Source organism: Octodon degus, unplaced genomic scaffold, assembly GCF_000260255.1.
Source record: "Octodon degus isolate 3935 unplaced genomic scaffold, OctDeg1.0 scaffold00164, whole genome shotgun sequence".
Lineage (NCBI taxonomy): Eukaryota > Metazoa > Chordata > Mammalia > Rodentia > Octodontidae > Octodon > Octodon degus.
In genome coordinates, this window is record NW_004524740.1 from 3974185 (window position 1) to 3994323 (window position 20139).

Sequence of the window (20139 nt, forward strand, 5' to 3'; positions counted from 1 at the left end):
GGGAGAGAGAGAGAGAGAGAATATTGAATCTTGAAAGATAAGTAGAATTTCATTAAGCCAAGAAAAAATAAAGTCAAGAAAAGCTTTCCAGACAGATGACTGAAACAGGAGAACCAAAATCCAACCGATAAAAATTGAAGAATGGTTAAAAACATAACTGTTTGAGCTGTGGAACAGGAATCACCATCTTCGTAATCTCTTTCTCAATCACAATCCATTTGACAAAGGTTGACATTCTTGGGCAGACTGTTTATGTAATGACATTCTTAATTCCAAAAGGATCAGTGCGAATGTATGTGTCTTATGAGTATTTTACAATGAAATTTAAAAGATAGAAAACTTATCCTTTCATAGCATAAATTTAGACTACTACAATTTGGGAACATCAGACAGTATTTTACTTTTGAAGAAAAAATTTGATCTCATGACTTAATTTGTACTCTTAAATGGTTTTAAAGGCAACATTGTCCATCATAAATTGTACCAAAGATCACATAGCTAGAAAAAAAAAACATGTATTTAGAGTCTGCACTCTTAGTTAGACTCAAATAAGTTTTGAGACACTTATTTCTCACGAGATATACAGTGACTCCAACTCCTTTTAGTATCTTGCCAGCACATAGCTTACCTAGTTCTATCTCTCCCCAGTATATTCTTTTAGTGTCCTTCAAGGGATAACATATATTTTACCCACTTTTCTGTCATATGTGACTGCTTGCTAATGAGTCTGGTTGAAATGCCTTTCCAAACTATCCTCACCACTGGCTGAGCAGCCTAAGTGGTCACTTTGCAGAGCCGCAGTCTAAGGCATACTATCCTTGCCACATTCCAAGATCTTCCTGGCTTAGTTCCAGATTTGGGGCCTGGAAATTCAATCAGAACCATGCTTTTCTATGGAATTTGACTTTATATTATTTTTAACACACACAGTCTAATAGAAATAAACATCTATGAAAAGGAACTTCACATTTTTAAGCACACAGCAAGCTCTTAGATAAACATGCCAGCGTCTGCCAAGTATATAGCTAAGGAGAACTTTGTTTAGGGCGTCTCCCTCACAGGACATTTACTTAGTATTTTTGCCCTTAGAAGATACAACCCTATCCACTTGAAGAAAGTTGAGTAATACTGAAGCAGGTGGCTTCTAAGGACCTTTGCAGAAGACAGCTTCGGAGGGGTGAGAGAGAAATGCTGGTTTTTAACATTTTTTTCAGTGCTTTTCTATTTCCCATTTCCTACAAAGGTCAAGCTACTTTCATAAAGGGAGATTAATTTTTAAACATGTGTTTGGTACAGGATCTCACTATGCAGCTCAGACTCCTCGTGATCATCCTGTTTCAGCCTCTCAAGTGCTGGGATTTCAGGCATGTGCCACCACTAGTCTAGGTAGCTCAGTGAACCTGGCAATGGGGCAGATGTAGCATGTGGTGTCGGGAATCAAACCCCCGTCCCTGTGCTTGCTGAAGCAGGCATTTTGTCCACTAGGCTATCTTGCTGGCCCAGTAAATAAAATGTTAAAAACTAGCACTAAAATGAAATTTTAGTTCATAGCTCCATATTTCCATTAATGTGAAGATTATAATTTTAGGATTTCTAAACATGTCTGTCTGTTTCACATGCTGAAATTCTTCAAGAGAGTGTGTATCTCTGGTGTTTAGTATTTAAGAAGGAGTTAGACAACGAATTGGGCACTTTGTCATCTAACTTAAAATTGAATTTTTCATTTGAAAGGGCCAGCCAAATAGCTCAGCGGATTAAAGAGCCTGCAAGCAGGCACAGGGGCCGGGGGTTCAATCCCCAAGCCTGCTGTGCTGGCCCTCCCCTCCCCCATGCTGAGCCAGCAACTGAGACTGGGTGTGGTGGCGTGCACGTGTAATCCCAGCTCTTGGGAGGCTGAAAACAGGCAGATAACTATGAGTCCGATCTGGTAGTGAGACCCTGAACATCCTGTAGACCCTTCCCTAAATATAAAAATAAAAAATAAAATAAAAATGAAGTTTTCATTGGTTCCTGGTACCAAGAGCACGTGACACAGGTGTAGCAGCAAGCTGTGTGTCCTGAAAGTCCTTCCTTGCATGAAAGGTACATTTTGCTCTATAGCACCATTTGGGGTTTTTGTTTGTTTGTTTGTTTTTTGTTTTTCCCAAGAAGAAGAAACTGCTGACTTTGATTAAAGCACACATTTCAGATATGGTATAACTGGGAAGCCTTGTGAACAAACTCGTCTCCAGGAAGGCGCGGTGACTATTCTTCTAAAATGTGACATTTAAGAGGCTGTGGAGCGTCGGAGTTAAGAGCGCTGGCTGCACAGCCGTTCTGCTGAGCTTGAGTCCGGGCTCTGCCACCTTCTGCTGGACCAGCGCTTCCTGCGTCTCTTAGTAGAGACCACAGCTGTACCTGGGCTTACCTTTAACTCACATGTGGAAATTACTTCGCATGCTTATGCTCCAAAAAAGCTCCAGCTATTAACACTATTTGCCTAATACACTGTCCTTTACAGTGTCCCCAGGAGTCCCTTGCCCAGCCCCTCCCTCAGGCTCACTTCCCAGATCAGTGTAACAAATCTGTTAAAACTATTGATTCTGGAAAATGGTTACATTCTGGAAAACGGTTGCATTCTTTTCTCAGTGCTCCAGTTTTCCTATATGTAAAATATGGACGATTGCTAATAATCCCTATTTGTCCCGGGGTGTTCTGTGTATATGGAAGGTGCTTAGAGCGGTACTTGTTCACATAGTGGGTGCCTAAAAATGGGACCTAGTTTTCTTACCTTTTATTTTTTATTTTATTTATTTGTTTTTGTATTTAGGGCAAGGTCTACAGGGTCTCACTGAGTAGATCGGGCTCATACTGATCCTCCTGTTTACAACATCCCAAGTGCTGGGATTACAGGCTGGCGCCACCACGCCCGGTCTCAGTTGTGGTCTCAGGGTGTGTCTCCGGCCCTGCGTCTGCCTAAGCAGGCTCTTTAATCCACTGAGCTACTTACCTTTATTTTGTTTCTTTTTTTTCTTTTCTTTCTTTCCTTTCTTTTTTTTTTCTTTTTTTTTTTTTTTTTTTTTTTTTTTTTTTTTTTGGCAGAACCAGGGTACTTACCTTTATTTTGAAAAAAAATTTTTTTCAAAAAAGCAAGTGATTTGCTAAAAAGTTCTTTAACTTTAAAAAAAAAAGCTATAAACAAGGAGGGAAAAATCATTTAAGCTATTGCTTTCTATAGAAAACCTACAAATGTATGCACTGTTTGCATCACTTATGATACAAAAATAAAGATATGTCCTCCAAACACACACAAATAATTTCAATTTAATATATAGTACTGCGTAGAAGTTGGCAGAGGTTGAGGGATGGCTGAGAAAAGGACTTTAATGTTCAACCCTGGACCTGAGGAGAAGCTGATTCCTGAATGGGGCCCTAGAGATGAGTAAGAATTAGCCGAGCAAAGATTCCTGGGAAGGGAAGCCACTGGAAAAGGAGAGGAGTGACAAAAGGGCACAGGAAATGCACGGCGCGTTGTGCGCATGAGCAGTAGAGCTACCCCCAGGCGTACCAGAGCGGGCAAGCCCAGAGAGAGGTGCTGAGGACCCGAGGGCGCAAAGGGGGCCTGGGTCCGCTGTGCAGAGGCTCCGGCTTTCTGCAGCCCTTAGCGAGGAGGCGCAGGGGAGCCGCGGGCAGAGCGTCCGGGTGCAAGGGGCTGGCGGGCTGGGGCGAGGGTGGAGCAGGGCTGGAGACAGGGACGCAGGTGCGAGTGGGTGCTTAGTGGCGGGGACGGAGAGGGTGGCCCTAGACTGAGTCTTCAGGAGGGAGCAAACCTGGTCAGGAGAACCTGGTCAGAAGAACCTGGTCAGAACGTGTAAGCTCAGTGGCCAGGGCCAAATAAAACAACTATTTTGCAGTAGGGGGATATCTTCCAAATGCAGTATTACGTTTCCATTTTCATAAGTTGTTGTTTTGTTTTGTTTTGTTTTGTTTTGTTTTGTTTTAATAATTCCAGTTGTTGACAATTTCCCTGGCTATCATATCACATGTATCTTTAATCCTATAATCCTACTTTAGCATATGCTAGCATCATACACTCAACTAAACTGTAAATTTTTGAAGCCAGCAGCAGCCTTATATTTATATACACAGTGTCTAGTCCAGTCTTGGACATGCAGTGGGCGTACTATAAAAACTTGTCAGTTAGTGATGCTTAATCATTATACTTATATAGTACAATCTTCTAAGCAAAAGAACAAATTCGATAATGATAAAGCTTAATAGTAGTTTATGAGATGATTAATAACAAGTTGGTAAATGGGTCTAGATAGGGGAAAATCTAAAAGCAAAATAAATGCTCTCATAAAGAGTCCATGGGGCCAGGGAGATGGCTCAGTGGAATAAGCGCTTCCCTGGCAAGTGAAAGGGTCTGAGTTCAATCCCTGGTTCTGCCAAAAAAAAAAAAAAGTCCATAATTACTACCCAAATTGTACTTGTGGAAGTTTTTCTTTTTTTTTCTTTTTTTTTTTTTTCAGAAAAACAAAAACTAATACGGATATCAAGTATTTTCAGAAAAGGAAGCCATACCTGTAAGAAAAGTTACTGCAACACATTGGGAAAGAAAACCTTTTCAGAGGAGCTATCAAAGGACTACTGTGTTCAATGTGAAAAGCAACCCGTCCACCTGCTGGAATATTTGTTTTCTGTTAATGTTTACTTGGTACCATCCTTCATAGTGTTTTCTTTACAGCTCTTCTTTTCAAATGTCTCCATCTGTCCTAGAGGCTGAAACTTCTTTTGCCCCCTTCTTTTGTTCTATTGTACACGCTGTTGGGTTTTTATTTCAGTGACTCACTATTGATGCAACTTGTGAAAAGTTGAGCATAACTGGCAATTAAATGAAGACATTCTGGAAAACATTACAACTTTTGTGTTAGTGGGCGTAACCCAAAAGATGAGACTAGTGAATATTCTCTTTTATGTATTATGACTCTACCACATTAAAACCCGGTGACAAAGTAAACACTGAATTCAGTTGAAAGTGCAAGGTATTACCCAGCAAAATCATTGATCTTGTACTTAACATGCTAACAATGGCCAAACAATGTCACTTATGAGTAAGACAATACAGAATGAATAGTACTACATTCTATATAAATTGTAGACTGAGCTTATTCAAAAATACTTTCAATTCCTTTGAACTTCTTTTCTCAGAAACAATTATTACCAGGAGCTATTATCTGTCTGAAACTAACAGTGAAAACAAGCTGAAAAGTTCCTTAACAAATGCCTATTTTTCCATAGAGCTGGGAAGTTGGATATGCTCAATCACTTTAAAGCTCAAAGATGTTTCAAACACCCTAGACTAACATTGAAATTGACTTCTCCACCCAGATTTTTAAATGTGTTGGTCTGCCAAGAAGCTGTGTTTTAATGAACCCTGCTTTCATTTCAATTAAAAGTTCAAAGAAGAGACACATTTTGTAAAGTATTACGAAGTCATGGTGACTGACTCTGAGACCTATTAGGTATCTTTAAGTGTTTTGTTTGTGTTTTCGTTTCCCAAAGCAAACTTTTATTTTTGGTGTCTTGAGTTGTTGGTGGGAAGCATTCTGAACCTACAACTATTTATCTATTGCAATGTTTTTGTTTATTTATGTGTGTGTTTTTCTAGTCTCAACACCCAAAGTCAGAAATAATACTGCAAATGTGCAAGTCATTACTAGAAACCCTGAACATCAAATGTTTCTACAGGTTCAGCTTTAACTTCTTTATCTCCTCTGTGTTTAACTAATAACCAACCACACCTATGTTGATTTAGTGATTCACAGAGAAAAATAAGAACCCACATTTAAGCATAAGATCAACAACTAAAAAAATACCACCCAAGAAAATATTGTCATTGAATGAGATCATGAGGAACCTTTAGACAGAAAGGTGCAGGAATGAATTGCCAGTGTAATGCCTCAGGTGCCGGAGGATTCTGACTCCAGCCAGACGCCCTACTTGGGGTCCTTGCAGCTGAGAATGGGATCATTAAAAAAAGAGATAGAGCAGGAGAAGGAAGAAGAGGATCACAGACATGCATCAGGTCAGAGCAAGTGCATATCCTGAGTCAAAAAAGAAGTTGCCTTAGGTAAGGATACAGGTCATGAAAAGTAGCTAGATTGGGATTGGGCATGGGGCACTCACAGATTGTATATCAAGCACTGATGTTTCTCATAAAAATGGCATCTCAAGTAAATACTATTAAGCCCAAAGATTATTCTGTGAATACAAAAGTTGCAAGTTCTGATCTAAAGATACAAGTACACTGCTGTGTGTAGATCCTAGATACGCTTATGATCTAGCCTGTACATTTGATGATAGGATCAGCTACATCCTTGTATTCCCAAGCCACTCAGACAGTTTGCATGCATGTGCATTTCTCAAAAGTCTTAATTTTGACAAAATTCTCAGTTACACATATGGCCAGTGTCCTCCAGAAATTAAAATGTCATTAAGTAAAGATTCTTGAGTTGTGTGCTTGCGGTATCCTTTAACCACATTGTTCTTTGAATATTTTTTTGCTTTAGAGTTTAAATTTTGCAATCCTACTTGTAACAGAGAAATACACAGAACATAGACTACATATTTGAACTATAGAATTATGTTTATATCATACATTGCTTTGATTATACAGCTTCCTGCTGCCAACATAGTTAAAGGAGGCTGTACTGGAAGATAGTGGAACCGTAAACAGAGAGACCAAGTTAGTAGACATTTGTGAGAGTTTTTTAATGTCTTATAATTATGTAACAAATTTACAATATATTTAAAATACTGAATGAAAAAGCAAAATGCAGTGAGATAGGTATGATACTTAAGCCACACAAAACAGTACAATATATTGTCTATGGATTTAAACATGAAATAAGCAAGACCGATGTATATACACCAAGTTCCAGACAGTAGCTACCTCCACGAGGCGGAGGGAAGGACATGGAATCAGGAGGTATGTAGAAGAGCTATACTTCCCAGCTCTTGGGAGGCTGTAAACAGGCGGATCACTATGAGTCTGGTCTAGTAGTGAGACCCTGAACACCCTGTAGACCCTTCCCTAAAATACAAAAAAAAAAGAGGTATACTTTTGTATCTATAATATTTTGCCTCTTGAAATGCAAAACTGAAGCCGATAACAATAGCTAAATCCCTCACTGACCAACATTAGATTGCTCACACTCTTTGGCTTTAGAACAATATTCCTGTGGAGGAAGATTGTAAGGGTTTCACTTTATTTATGTTCTTGCCAATACTCATGATTCTTTTTATATTAGAGGAGTCCCAGTGGGTGTGTAGGAACTCATTGTGGGTTTAATTTTTTTTAAATTTTATTTATTTTTTCATTGTGGTTTGTCTTTGTATTTCCATAAGGAGATAATGTTGGGCATCTCTTGATGTTCTTATTGACCATTTTCTATTCAAACACTTTGCCCATTTTTAAATTGGGCTGGTCTTTTTGTTGTTGAGTTGTAAGATTTCTTTATATATTCTGGACACTAGACCCTTATCAGATACATCATTTGCAAGTGTACTCTCCTTTTCTTTAGTTTTTTTCCCCCCTCACATTTTTAGTAGTGTCATTTGAGGTACCAGGTTCTCAACTTTAATAAAACCTGATTTATTTATTATTTTCCCTTTGCTACTGTGCTTTTTGAGTCATATCTACGAATCTATTGCCATGTTCAGTATCATAGATTGATGCCTAAGGTTTCTTCTAAGTTTTCTGCTTTTAACTCTCACATTTAGGTTTTTGATCCCATTGCATTAATTTCTGTCTATGGTATGAGGTAGGGACCTAGCTTCATTCTTTCTCCTGTGGATAGCTAGTTGCCCTAATATGTGAGTTTGTTTCTGAACTCACCTACACAGTTGATCTGTCTATCTTTATGCTGCTGTGCATAGTGATGTACAGGCTGCATAGATCAAATTGTAAATTCCTTCATAATGATACAGGATCATTACTCTTAGCATCAATTATATTGTTTGTATAATAACAGTGCTGCCTCAGGGTCTCCTTAAATAAATGGGATGTTCGACTTTACAGCAAATAATTCCATACTGGTATCTTTAAGATATTTATGTTTTATATGTTTTTTCTGTCTTTCTGTTGCAGAAATCTATCATTTTTTGGCTATAATCAGCATGCTTGCAATCTCAGTCCTCCTTAATCTGCAGCCCTTTCAAGTTAAATCTCCAACCCCTTTTAAATTTTGAGTCAGTGTCTCAATAGGTTGCCCATGCTGGACTTCAGCTTGCAATCCTCCTGCCTCAGCAGCTGGGGCTATAGATATATACCACTACATCTGGCACTAATCTGTTATTTTTGATGCTTCTGTGGATTTAGATAGCAGAACTGCATGAGGAAGTGCTAGGGGCTTTCATACCCAAAAGTAAGAATACCAAAAACTTTTTACTTTACCAAACATAAAGGTACACAGCTAAAGAAAAAATAAAATGATGATCCCAGTGAAGCGCTTGCCCCAACTGAATTGTGATGAGCACCACTCTTAGAGTTCACCTTCTTCCTACCCTGGTGGTGTGTGGTGGGACGGCCCAACAAGCAGGTCTACCACTCAGACAAACACTGTGACAAACACTAGTAGTACCAGTTGTCATGTCACCCAGACAACTTTCCAACAAAGTACCGGAAATCCATCTAATGTCATCAGAGGAAGGGAGAAGGGCTGGCATCTATTAGAGTCCAGGCCAACCTCACAGCATGATTTATGAGCCAGTACCACAGAGTCTCCTCTTTAGACGTCTTCTTCCAAGGACCCACAAAAGTGAAGTTCATCTGGGGACCGACAAATCTGTGAGAGAGAGAGAGAGAGAGAGAGAGAGAGAGAGAGAGAGACAGACAGACAGACAGACAGACACAGACAGACAGACAGACAGACAGACAGACAGACAGACAGACAGTGGTCAGTGAATGCCTGAAAATCCATCCATCCCTGTGCAAAGAGCTGTATTCTTCACAGAGACAGAGCTCCATGAAATGCAACTGCAAGGAAGATGTTGGCAGGTTCTTCACATAGAATTTCTCTAGTCAGTTTTTCTCTTTACCTGAGTGCCTATCTGACTACTACCTTTGCTAAAGGTTGTGTGTTGCATTTTAGAAGTTCATAAACAAGGGAAGGAATACTTTTGTGGGAGTATAAAGAAGAAAAAAATATGAATTTCACCCACAGAGACAGAGAAAGATTTCACCGAGGAGGGTAACATTTACACTGGACCTTGAAAGGTGAGTTTCTTGGAGTTTGTCAGACAGAGAAGGAAGGTAAGTACACTGAGGGAAAGAGAAAATATGATATTCAGGGAGCACAATTAATATCAATTGAATGAAGAAACACTGTTTTAAAAGCACTTGCCACCCATTCCAAGTGCTTGCATGTCACACACGTGTCCCCGTCTCGGAGTGTTCCTGATTGACCTGCTAGCCTCTCTCCTCAGAGAAGCAGCTGGAATTAATCTGAAGAAACTCATCTCACAGTTTTAAAAACCTGCATCTCACCCCGGTTCCACTAGTATTAAATGTGACAACCCGAGGAAGTCATTGAATCTCTTTGTCCTCACTTCTCCAGGTGCAAAAATCAGAATCGTGGAGTTGCAGTGAGGATTAAATAAAAGAAGACATAAAATAAAATGAGTTTTCAGCATGTATTGATTATGGATTGTTTTCTGTTGTTGTAAATTGAAGTTAGAATATAGGTGGAAATGAAAAGGGGATTTTTCTGAAAAATCGGAATCTGTCATGAAAAACAGACTCAGGTCATTTCAAGCCTCCAGAGATCTCTGCTAAACTGCTTTTATTTTAGGCTCTGCTGCTGTCACTAGCACCAGAATGAACCTGTTAACAAAAATAAAACAAAGTAAAATACCCCAGCCACAAAGTCATTGCCAGTCATAAATAACTTGGAAGTTATTTAAATGAAGATATATTGCCTCCATAATGGGGTGCTGTCCATAAATCAGGAAGAAAAACAAACAAATAAAAGGCCCATTAATGTGAAATGCTGACAAATCTGTGTTTTCAAAGGCCCTACAACTGGTGTTCTCAGGAGCGCTAATAAAATACACATTCACTATCTCCCAAGCCTCTCCACTAGGGGACCATGCAGAGCTTCCGAGAGAAGTCTGGTCCGGTGAGCGCAGAGGGCGCAGAATCAAGGAGAGTTCTTACTGCGCACAGCAACAAATCCCGCCCTTTGCTTGTAGGGAGCGGCCGCGGGCCTCAGCATCCTTCCCTCCTGCCGGCCGATGCTGCCACCTACAGCCCGCGTCGTCCCTGTGCCCTGAAGAAGCAAGGAAAACAGCAGTTCAGAGCGGTCCAGCCTGGCGCGCTCCAGCTGCTTCAGCGAGTAAGGAGGTGCGCCTTCCTGGCACAGAGTTTGGGGCAGAGCTTTCCTGGGATTACCATTTTAGCCTCCCTTGAAAAGCAATTTCATGCAGAAGATGCGTCCGCCTCAGGCAACTTTCCTGAACTTCCTCAGCTCGCTTTGTCCTAGGGCGTTAAGACGACTCATTGTTTCCCATCAAGTCCCAATGAGGTCATTCAGTGAGTTGGTAGCCAAATGCGGAGTTGGACCTAGTAGGTACATGACAACACTCAGAACAAAGAAACGGACAAAGGAGGCTCTGATTCGATGTCTTCTGATCCGATGCTTGAATTTGCATAACTCGTATGTACAGGATTGTAATGTCTAACGGACCATAAAACGATACACAATAGTGTATGTGCATTCGGTGAAAATTGCTGCACTGTATAAACAAGGTGTACTGTCCCAAAAAGGCATTGAGGGGCCACCAACAAGGTGCACAGAACTGCACAACAATAACAAGACAGGTCATAGTGTGAACAGTCGTTAAACAGGTCATTCAATGAGGAATATCTGTACTAACAAAACAAAAACTGCCCCAGGGCCTTGTGCTTGAGAACTTGAGCGATAACGTTACTCTTTTCAGAGTGACGTTTTCTTGGGTGCGAGCCGTGAGACCTCCACGCTGGCCAGTGGTGGCTTCCCCCACGAGGGTGCTGAGGACAGCTGCCTCTGAGTAGCACCTGTCCACTGTACCTCCACCTCAGCCTGTCCCTCCTGGCTTGACAGCAAGTGGAAGAAAAAAGAAGACCACAGAAGGTAGTTTTCTACGAGACAATGCTGCCTTCTCAGCCTTCAAATAATATAGACACAGCATTGATAAAACACACATTTCCAGAGATAAACAACACATTTCACAAAAATGCCTACTATTTATGTACTTAATTTGGTATTTTTTCCTCTACCAGCTAAGTATTTGAACTCCGCTACTATCTCACTTTTTAAAAATTTCCCTTTTGTCTCAATATGAGTCATTTTCTTTTCCTCAGGATAAGTTTGCTTCTTATGTATCCCAGTGTTTGAACAGAATACCAAAACACAGTATTTGCAAACTTTCTGAATTATTTTATAATCTGAGTTCAGTTATTCGTGCTTTTACAAAGTTTCTGTACACTTGAGATTAAGAGTTCAAATAATTTTCCATGTGTGGGCATAGATAACAGAACAGTTAGTAGTCATACTAAAAGTAGAAGTTTATTGGTGTCTTTCTGAGTGACAGAGCGTAATACAATTACTTGATATTATACAACTACTTTCGGTTGTCATAAGCAATCATACACTAAGCCATCTTCACTGTCATGTGGTAGATAAGAAAAATCAGCAAGGCGCATAAGAGCACTTCGAGTGGAAGAGGTTCTTGTCACTCAGTCCTGTGCTGAGATCCTCCGAAGAGCATTAGACCCCCATCCTTCTCTAGCAAGAGGTTTACTTCAAACCTCCCATCTGCAAAATGGATAATGGTTTCTCAAATTCAATAGTGTGAAAATAATTCCTAACAGCCCATCCAAGTCCTATGAGATGATTAGAGGAGGGAAAATAAAACATCACATTAGAAAACTTAATGAGTGTGAAAAATAAAAGGACTTATCTGATTTTAAAACGGTAACATCATGTTTTTATAGCTTCAGCAGTATTCTGTATTACTAGAAAGATGACCAGTGTAGAATTAATTACTCAGCTTGTTTATGAGTCAAGAAAGAAAACTGCTAGCATCTTATTACAAAGCAAAGGCATACATAGAAAATATTCTAATGATTTCTTTCATTAGTGATCTGATAAAAAACTTAGGATAACATGGAAATATCTTATGCCTATCCTTTCTTGATATAGAAACATGTTTTCTTTCTTTCTATTTTCTTTTTCATGGTTTAAAGAGAAAACCCAACTACTATCCCTATCCCTGTATTGCCTTCAGATATTTTTCTCTGGACATGTTTTGTTTTGTTTTGTAAGTTGTCCTGGAGATTGAGCCCAGAGCCCTGAGCATGTTAGGCAAGAGCTCTACCACCAAGCTACATCCCCAGCCCTGGTTTAAATTCTTAGAATCAAGCAAGGTCTTGGACAGAAAGAAAATCTGCACGTAAAACTAAATCCAATAAACAGAGCCATGAACTTGGTGTGCTGGCTACACATTTTCATTCTATATTTAAAAAATACATTCAGACCGATGGTTGAACAACTTCAAATAACAGTAACTAAACTGTACAGTATAAAAGGGTAAATTGTGAATTCTATGGTAGGCGAATATCTCAGTAAAACTATTGTTTGTTTAAAAACACATTTAAGGCTGGGGCGATAGCTCAGATAGAATAAGTGCTTGCCTGGCAAGTTCAAGGTCATGAGTTCAATTCCTAGTACCACCAAAATAAAATAAAATAAAAATAAAAACACATTTAACTAAATATTCAGTAAGAAAAATCCTCCTATGAATAGCATATGCTTTTTTCTTTGCTAGAATCATATTTAAGAGCATAATACAAAAGTGAAATAAACAAAAAGATAATCTGTTTAGAATAGGATATATTTTATGCTATAATTATAAGACTCAAATTTTTATTTCAAAGATTCGTGAAATTCCCACCGAAATCAATAACATTATAGTTCAAAGCTTAAGGTACAATTTGACACATTCTGTGGTGCATTTATGGTTTTAAAGGATTGCTTGTTATAACTTTCATCTGCTTTTGTTTCACTGACAAAAAGATCAGGTGAAGGCTGTGTTCTCCTCGTGTTATTTCTTTAAAGTAATTCCAGATAGAAGCATTACCCCAGTATAGCAATGTAGATTTGAACTCACTGACAATTTTCAGAAATAAATATTACAGGCACTCACCACTTGGATTTTGGAGGAAATAGTTAGAAGAATAATTCTTTTCTAGAAAAATGGTTCTGATAGTATTAAAGAATCTTAGAGTCAGAATCACTTTAGTAATAATCTAGTCTAATCCAGTGCCTTCCTTGACAAAGAAAGAGAGTCCCAAACAGGTTAGGTCATTTGCTCAAGGTCAGACAGCATGATAGCGAAAAAGTCCAGTAGAGAATGTGTCTTCTGACTCCCTAATCAACACTTTTACCCTCTTATAATTTACATTACTATGCTATCATTTGGGAAAAATAAAAATACACTAGGTATTCTCAATTTCAAAAGCACCACACTTAGCATAATCCCAAGCCCAACATACACTAAGAAAATTTTTAAAGAATTTTTTTAAAACTACAGATTATTTCCCACTATCTTTACTGCTTTTTACACAAGTAGTTTTTCTGAGGTATTTTATAATTAATATCATAACAAAGAAACTGGACTGGGTGGCATAGGGTGGGGTAAGAAAAGGGTCACACAGCAACTTTATTCTCTTTCAAAGCCACCGTGCCTTGGGAACTCAAGAGGGTTTCAAAACAGCCACGCAGAGGAGCCATAAAATGTGTGCTATCACACTGCACTGGACAGAGTAACCGCAGTGACCAGCCCAGAAGACAATTTCACATGCTCCATCTGAAGTCTTTCACGGTTTACACCTAAAAATTCGATGTCCGGGAGCGAATTAGATCAACCAACTAAAATCTAAATATAAAATCTTGCAGAGAAATGTTCATTGCAATATTTCTTATGATGAGAAACATAGTAAGCATCAATAGGGAAACAGTAAAGAATACCACAGAATAATAATGGGATGTGATTGTAGCAAACAAAAATTTTAGAATGCAAAATATATTTTGGGTGATTAGAGTGTGAAGTTTAAGAAGCAGAATAGAAAATTAAATATGGCATATTTTTAAAAAATATTTTAAAACCGCATAGAAGAATATAGTGGTTGTCTCTGCATACTAGAATAGAAATAGTTTTTTTTTTTTTTTTTAAGCAGAGTGTTGCTGTATTACCCAGGCTGTCCTTAGACTCAAGATCTTCCTGCCTCAGCCTCCTGAGTAGCTGCGATTACAGGCAGGTGCCATCATACCTCACTGGCGTGGTTTTTTTCCAAAATTATTAATGGAAGATATATATGCTGCTTAGAGTAGAGAAGTACCTAATAAATGTCATTAACACAAATGTGAATGAACCTTTATCAATCTAAAACAAATCCAGAAGATACAATTAGCTGAGATAAAGTCTACACAGGCTTTCGACTCAGATGCCTTCCTACCACACCACATAACCAAGGCTCTCAATTCGCGTGCTATTGCCAAGTGCTTTCCTTTACAGAGTCCTGTCTGATTAAGAGCTGGCACAATATGTAGTTCTCTGAGGACTTAAAGAACACCATTTACTGTAGAGTCCATGAATACTTATCCCTTTGATTTGCTCGATCAGTTCGCACCAGTGAAAACCAAAGTGCGCAGGTCCAGACTTGGTTCAGGAGCTGGGGCCCCGCTGGCTGCTTCCTGAGGGGTCTCTTGGTCTAAGTCAGTCCCTCTGTTGCCCACATGGTAGAGCCATATGTTTCCTTGTGGCAGCTTCTAAACTCACACAAGCTCATGGAGACCCATAATCCCTCATTCCACAAAAATCCCAAATTAACCAAAATTGTCCCACACATCTGGAAGGAGAACACACACTTTAAAGGTAATAGCAACCATCTAAAAGGATAATAGAAAATGTTCTTCACTTAAGAAGAGAATTAGTTAGGGGATTTCAGAATTCCTAAGTCTCACCTCTAGAGAAATTCGCCCTTCTACTTAGACTCTGCAACAGCGAGTCCAGCTAGAAGAACAATTTATTCCTCTGTCAGTGTGATTCATGTTTCAACGTTTGAGATGAAGAGGATCCTTCCCTGATTGGATCTCAGTAAGACAACCATGAAGGCAAACTGACAACCTCAGGTTTCTGCTGTCAGAGATTTGCACATCAATCACAGCGACTCCATATGGCATCTGTTTTCAGTGATCATGTCACTTACCATCAACATCACGTTAAATCCATGCAGTAAAAAACGAGCTCTTTCCCCATCTTCACAAGCAGATGATCTCTGATTTCATCCTAGGGCCTCTCCAGCTGGACAACAGTGTCTCCTGCTGCTGGCCGGCGCGGGAGGGACTCGTCCGAATGAGAAGGAACGAAGACCTCACTCCTTGAAAGGACCTGATGCCCTTCCAGCGTCTCCTTCCCCTGAATCCGAGTCAAATGTGCTTTGAAGTGTAAAAGCAGCCTTCTTCCCGGTATTAGAACTCTTCTCTTCCTCAGCAAGCCCTCCTATTCTGATGATTTTTCACAACTTCATTTTCATCCTCATCCGCTTGCCACCCCCATCTTCACCCAGGAAAAGCAACACGAGCTACCTGGTTCAACTTGTTATATCCACAGCAGACAGCCGGGGAGAAAATGACTGGTGTCGGGATAGATTCTTACTGTTTTACAGGTTCAGCGTCACCTTCACTGGAAAATCAGCCTGGAAGGCTGCCACTAAAACCCACAAGAATACTAGTTTCCTTTTTAGCATTATTTCAGGTCCCTGATGGAAGAAAACTGCATGGCTGGGAGCAATCACACACAAGCATGTATCTTCCTCTGGCACCATTTCATGAATCCAAAGTGATAAAAAGAAGTTGTGACTTTTGACATGACTGAATAAATTCTGAGGCACTGTTTGAATCAATCCATTACTTCTTCCCTAAATAAATTCAGTATGTTTACACCCTTACCATATGTCAAAAGAATGCATTGGAAATTCATGAATGAGTTAATTCGCTTAAAAAAAAAAAAAAAAAAAAACGTTAAAGGGAGGGGGACTTCGGCAGGGACCTGCACAGCATTTGTCTCAAAGCCCTTTTCCTCCAGCTCCCCGCCCACCCAGCCATCCAGCCTCACACCCACCAAATAGCCAGTCTTTTCTTTAAGTTTTAAGATACGCTCCTAAGGTATGGAAGGAGGGTTTTTTGTTTTTGCTTTCATTTTTGTTTTAAGGACAGGGTGTAGAGTGTCTCACTACACGTAGATTGGACTCGAAGTGATAGTCCTGTTTTTCAGCCTCCCAAGCGCTGGGATTACAGGCACGCGCCACCACGCCCAGTCTCAATCACACACCCAATCTCAATCACTGCCTCAGTGCGCTCCGGGGGCAGGGCTGGCACGGCAGACCCAGGGATTGAACCCCCGGCCCTTGTGTCTGCCTAAGCAGGTGCTTTCATCCACTGAGTTATTTGGCTGGCCCTATGGAAGGGGTTTTTAAAAATTTCTTGTTTGGGGTAAAATCTGAGAAACAGGGTTGCATCCGTCTTATTTACTGAAGTAAGTGTCTTTGGATGCAAGGCCAGTATGTTCACTAAATGCTCAGAATTAGATGAAAAAGAACAGTAATTGTTCTGTCTTCCCTCATCTCAAAGTAAGGACTCAGATAGGTGTAATACAAAATCACAATTAATGCTTTAGATTTTTTTTGGAGGGGGGCTTGAGTCCAAGGCCTCGCACGTCCCAGGTAAGCGCTGTACACTGAGCCCCAGGGCAGCCACTTCTCGTTCCTTAAGTAGGACCGCAGCCCTTTACTCAAAGATGGACTATGGATCTGGTTTTACACCTCTCTGCTTGATGTAGAGCATTTATTGCCAATTTGGGCATGTAATCCTGTTCAATCATGAGTTATTCCCTTTGTTTCAGAGGCATATATATTACCTACAGAAGAATTTCCTAGCTGGAATATCTTAAATCTGCTATAGTCCCTCCAGCCCCGTGAACACTCATTGACATTATTTGAAATTTCTCTTTAGTCTTAGAAATCTTGGTAACAGCACGAAGAAACTATAAAAAGTGAAGTAAGAGCCAATGTGTTAATTTTCTGTAGTGCTTAGAAATTTAAAGCACTAAGCATTGTAGTGAATAGAAACTTAATCAGATAATTACAGGAGAAGGAGGGAAGGGAAGAGAGAGGTATTAGACCAAAAATGATCAAGAAAAGAAAAAATATACCAATTTCCCAAATCAAATGTAACCATTATGTATCACAAATGCACAGTAATAAAACAAAAAATAAATAGGTCTGTAAAAGAAGAAAACCAAGGGCCGATGGGATAGCTCAGTGCACTAAGCGCCTGCTTAGGCAAGTGCAGGGTCATGACTCGATCCCTGGCACCAACGCCACACTGGCCCACCCCCAGGGTGCGCTGAGCCATCCACCGAGTCTGGGACTGGTGGCGCATGCCTGTAATCCCAGCACTGGGGAGACTGAAAACAGGAGGATCACTACAAGGCTGAGCTGCATAGTGAGACCCTGTACCAAATACATAAAAAATAAAATTTACCAAAAAAAAAAAAAAAAAAAAAAAAAAAAAAAAAAATTAAAAAAAAAAAAAAAAAAAAAAAAAAAAAAGAAGATAACCAGTCATTTCTAACTTGAAACTGTGTAAGTATGGACATGTTTTACTTCTGAATAATTTATTCTTTCTTTTACTGGCTTAAGCATAATAATAAAAGTTTTGATGACTCAATTGGAGTGAAAGAGAAAGGAATTTTTCGTTTGAATAAGAATTACCTTTCCATTTAGCTGCCCCGTTTTGTCTCAGCACACAGGATGATTTTCTTCATTGTAACGTGCCATTTTTATGCCCTGGTTAGGAAGCCTGTTAAAGGCAAACACGGAGCTAATCTCTAGCTTAGGAAAGCATTTGATCACTGGCTTTGCTTTATGTTTCGACAGGGGCACTAACAAGCCGAGCAGGCCCTCCTGGAGTGGAAAGTGAGCACTCATTCTGTTGTACATAGAGCTAAACCCTCCATTATGTGTCCTCTTAGTAATTCTGTTTGCTTTTGCAGAGTGTGCTCTCCCCTGATCTGTGGGCTCATCCTATTATAACCCTCCCTAAATAAATAACATTCCCCAAAGACCTATTGACAAGAGACCATTTTCTTCCATTTCACTAGCACTCCAGGACCCAAGCATATGAGGAAAATATAAAGCTATTTTGAAGCAAAAAATTAGAATGAAATAACAATTAAAACTTGTAAAATGTATTATTGAATTTTTCTATCAAGATGTGGGATTTAAATTATAAATAACTCTTAGTTTAAACTATATTGAAGACAAGCAAGCAGAAAACAATTGAAGCAGTGATTTCAAATCAACAATAGAAAACAGTAGATAAAAGAATTCAAAAGGAAGAATTATTTTTTAATAAAAAGTTAATTTAATTTACTGTGCTACATATGAACTTTATTACTATAGCTAATATGAGCCTTTGGTGAGCCTTTGGCAGAGCTGGAGGGGTAGCTCAGTGGTAGAGCACTTGCCTAGCATATGTGAGGTTCTGAGTTCAATCTCCAGCACTGCAAAAAGTACAATAAAAACATTATTCTTAAGAGATGATGCATTCCATGCTTTAAAATCCTCAGTGCTTAACAGAATGCCTTGACAATAAAGGTGTTCAGTAAGTATTTTGAGAAATGAGTGAGAAAATGAATGAAGGACCAATATATTTCACCACTGATGCTCCATTTACAGACTCGTCTGAAACAAACGGTATACGAGGGAACGTAAAGACTGACAAATCAAACACCATTAACCTGGATTCTTTGAAATTAATCCTGGACCTACTCTAAGAGTAATTATTTGAAAGGGGGCTCAGTTGAATATGTTACATGGGAGAGAGGATAAAACAGAATCCTACATATTTGAAAAGTCCTAGGTAAATTCTTAGAAGTTAAAGCTAGTGAGCATTTTTAACAATTGTTCTTCAACTGCTGTGTTAAACAATTTGTAATATTTTTGTCATAGACTTTATTCAGTCCTATATCCATGCAAATACTATACTAGGTAAAGGATATCATTTCTCTGAAGTCTATTTAATTTTTTAAACCACAATCACAGTAGGAAACCCCGAAAGAAACTGATAACTGATCTTGCTGAAAGGAAACACATTTGGAGTTCTCATCGAGACTAGGGTCAAGAATACATCCACAAGTGTGTTTATGGAGGGCAATGCAAAAATCTCAGCACATGTTACCAATTTGGGAGAAAAAAAAAATATATATATATATATATCTGCATCAGCACTGGACAGTTTGTTAAACCCAGAGGCAAGATTCTGAATGAAGGACAAACAATGCAGAAATAAGAAAAGCATTTAGAAAGCACATCACTACAATCAGAAAAAAGAACACAACCCCACTAGTTTCTACATAAAACACACCACCTTGTGGAATGAAAGATAAGTGCTTTACTATGTTCTGCCTCCTGTGGGTGATGTCACCGTTGGGACCGCAGGAAGAACCTTCTGTGCACCAGATGGCGACGTTCCTTCCCTCCCCGTGGTAGCTCCAGTACTCGTAAGGAAGGATAATTTTTGTTCAATTCAATTGTATAAAAACAGACTGCCTTTTTTTACGGATATGGGTGGGTGAGCCTACTGTTTTATTTTATTATTCTCTTCAGTCTTTGTTAATGTGTTTTTCGGCGTGATTTATTCTTGTAGAATAGTGATCTCAAGCTTTTCCTAGATAACAGGACTTTATTTTTTCTGTATTTTAGGGAAGGGTCTACAGGGTGTTCAGGGTCTCACTACTAGATGGGACTTGTAGTGATTCTCCCATTTACAGTCTCCCAAATGCTGGGATTACACCCGCGCTCCACCACGCCCAATCTCAATCACCATCTCAGTGCACCCCGGGGGGGTGGTGGTGGCAGGGCTGGCAGTCCCAGGATCAAACCCTGACCCCTGCGCCTGCTTGCAGTTGCTTTAATCCGCTGAGCTATTTGGCTGCCCTTTTTAAATAAGTATTTTGTTTCCTAATGGGTTTTAAGTTCTGGATATATATATA

At 39.5% G+C, this 20139-nt stretch overlaps 1 pseudogene; it reads left to right on the forward strand.

The window, feature by feature from the left end:
* Positions 1-10130: 10130 nt before the first annotated feature.
* The window catches only part of LOC101589878, a 70855-nt pseudogene continuing 60846 nt past the window's right edge, over positions 10131-20139 (forward strand).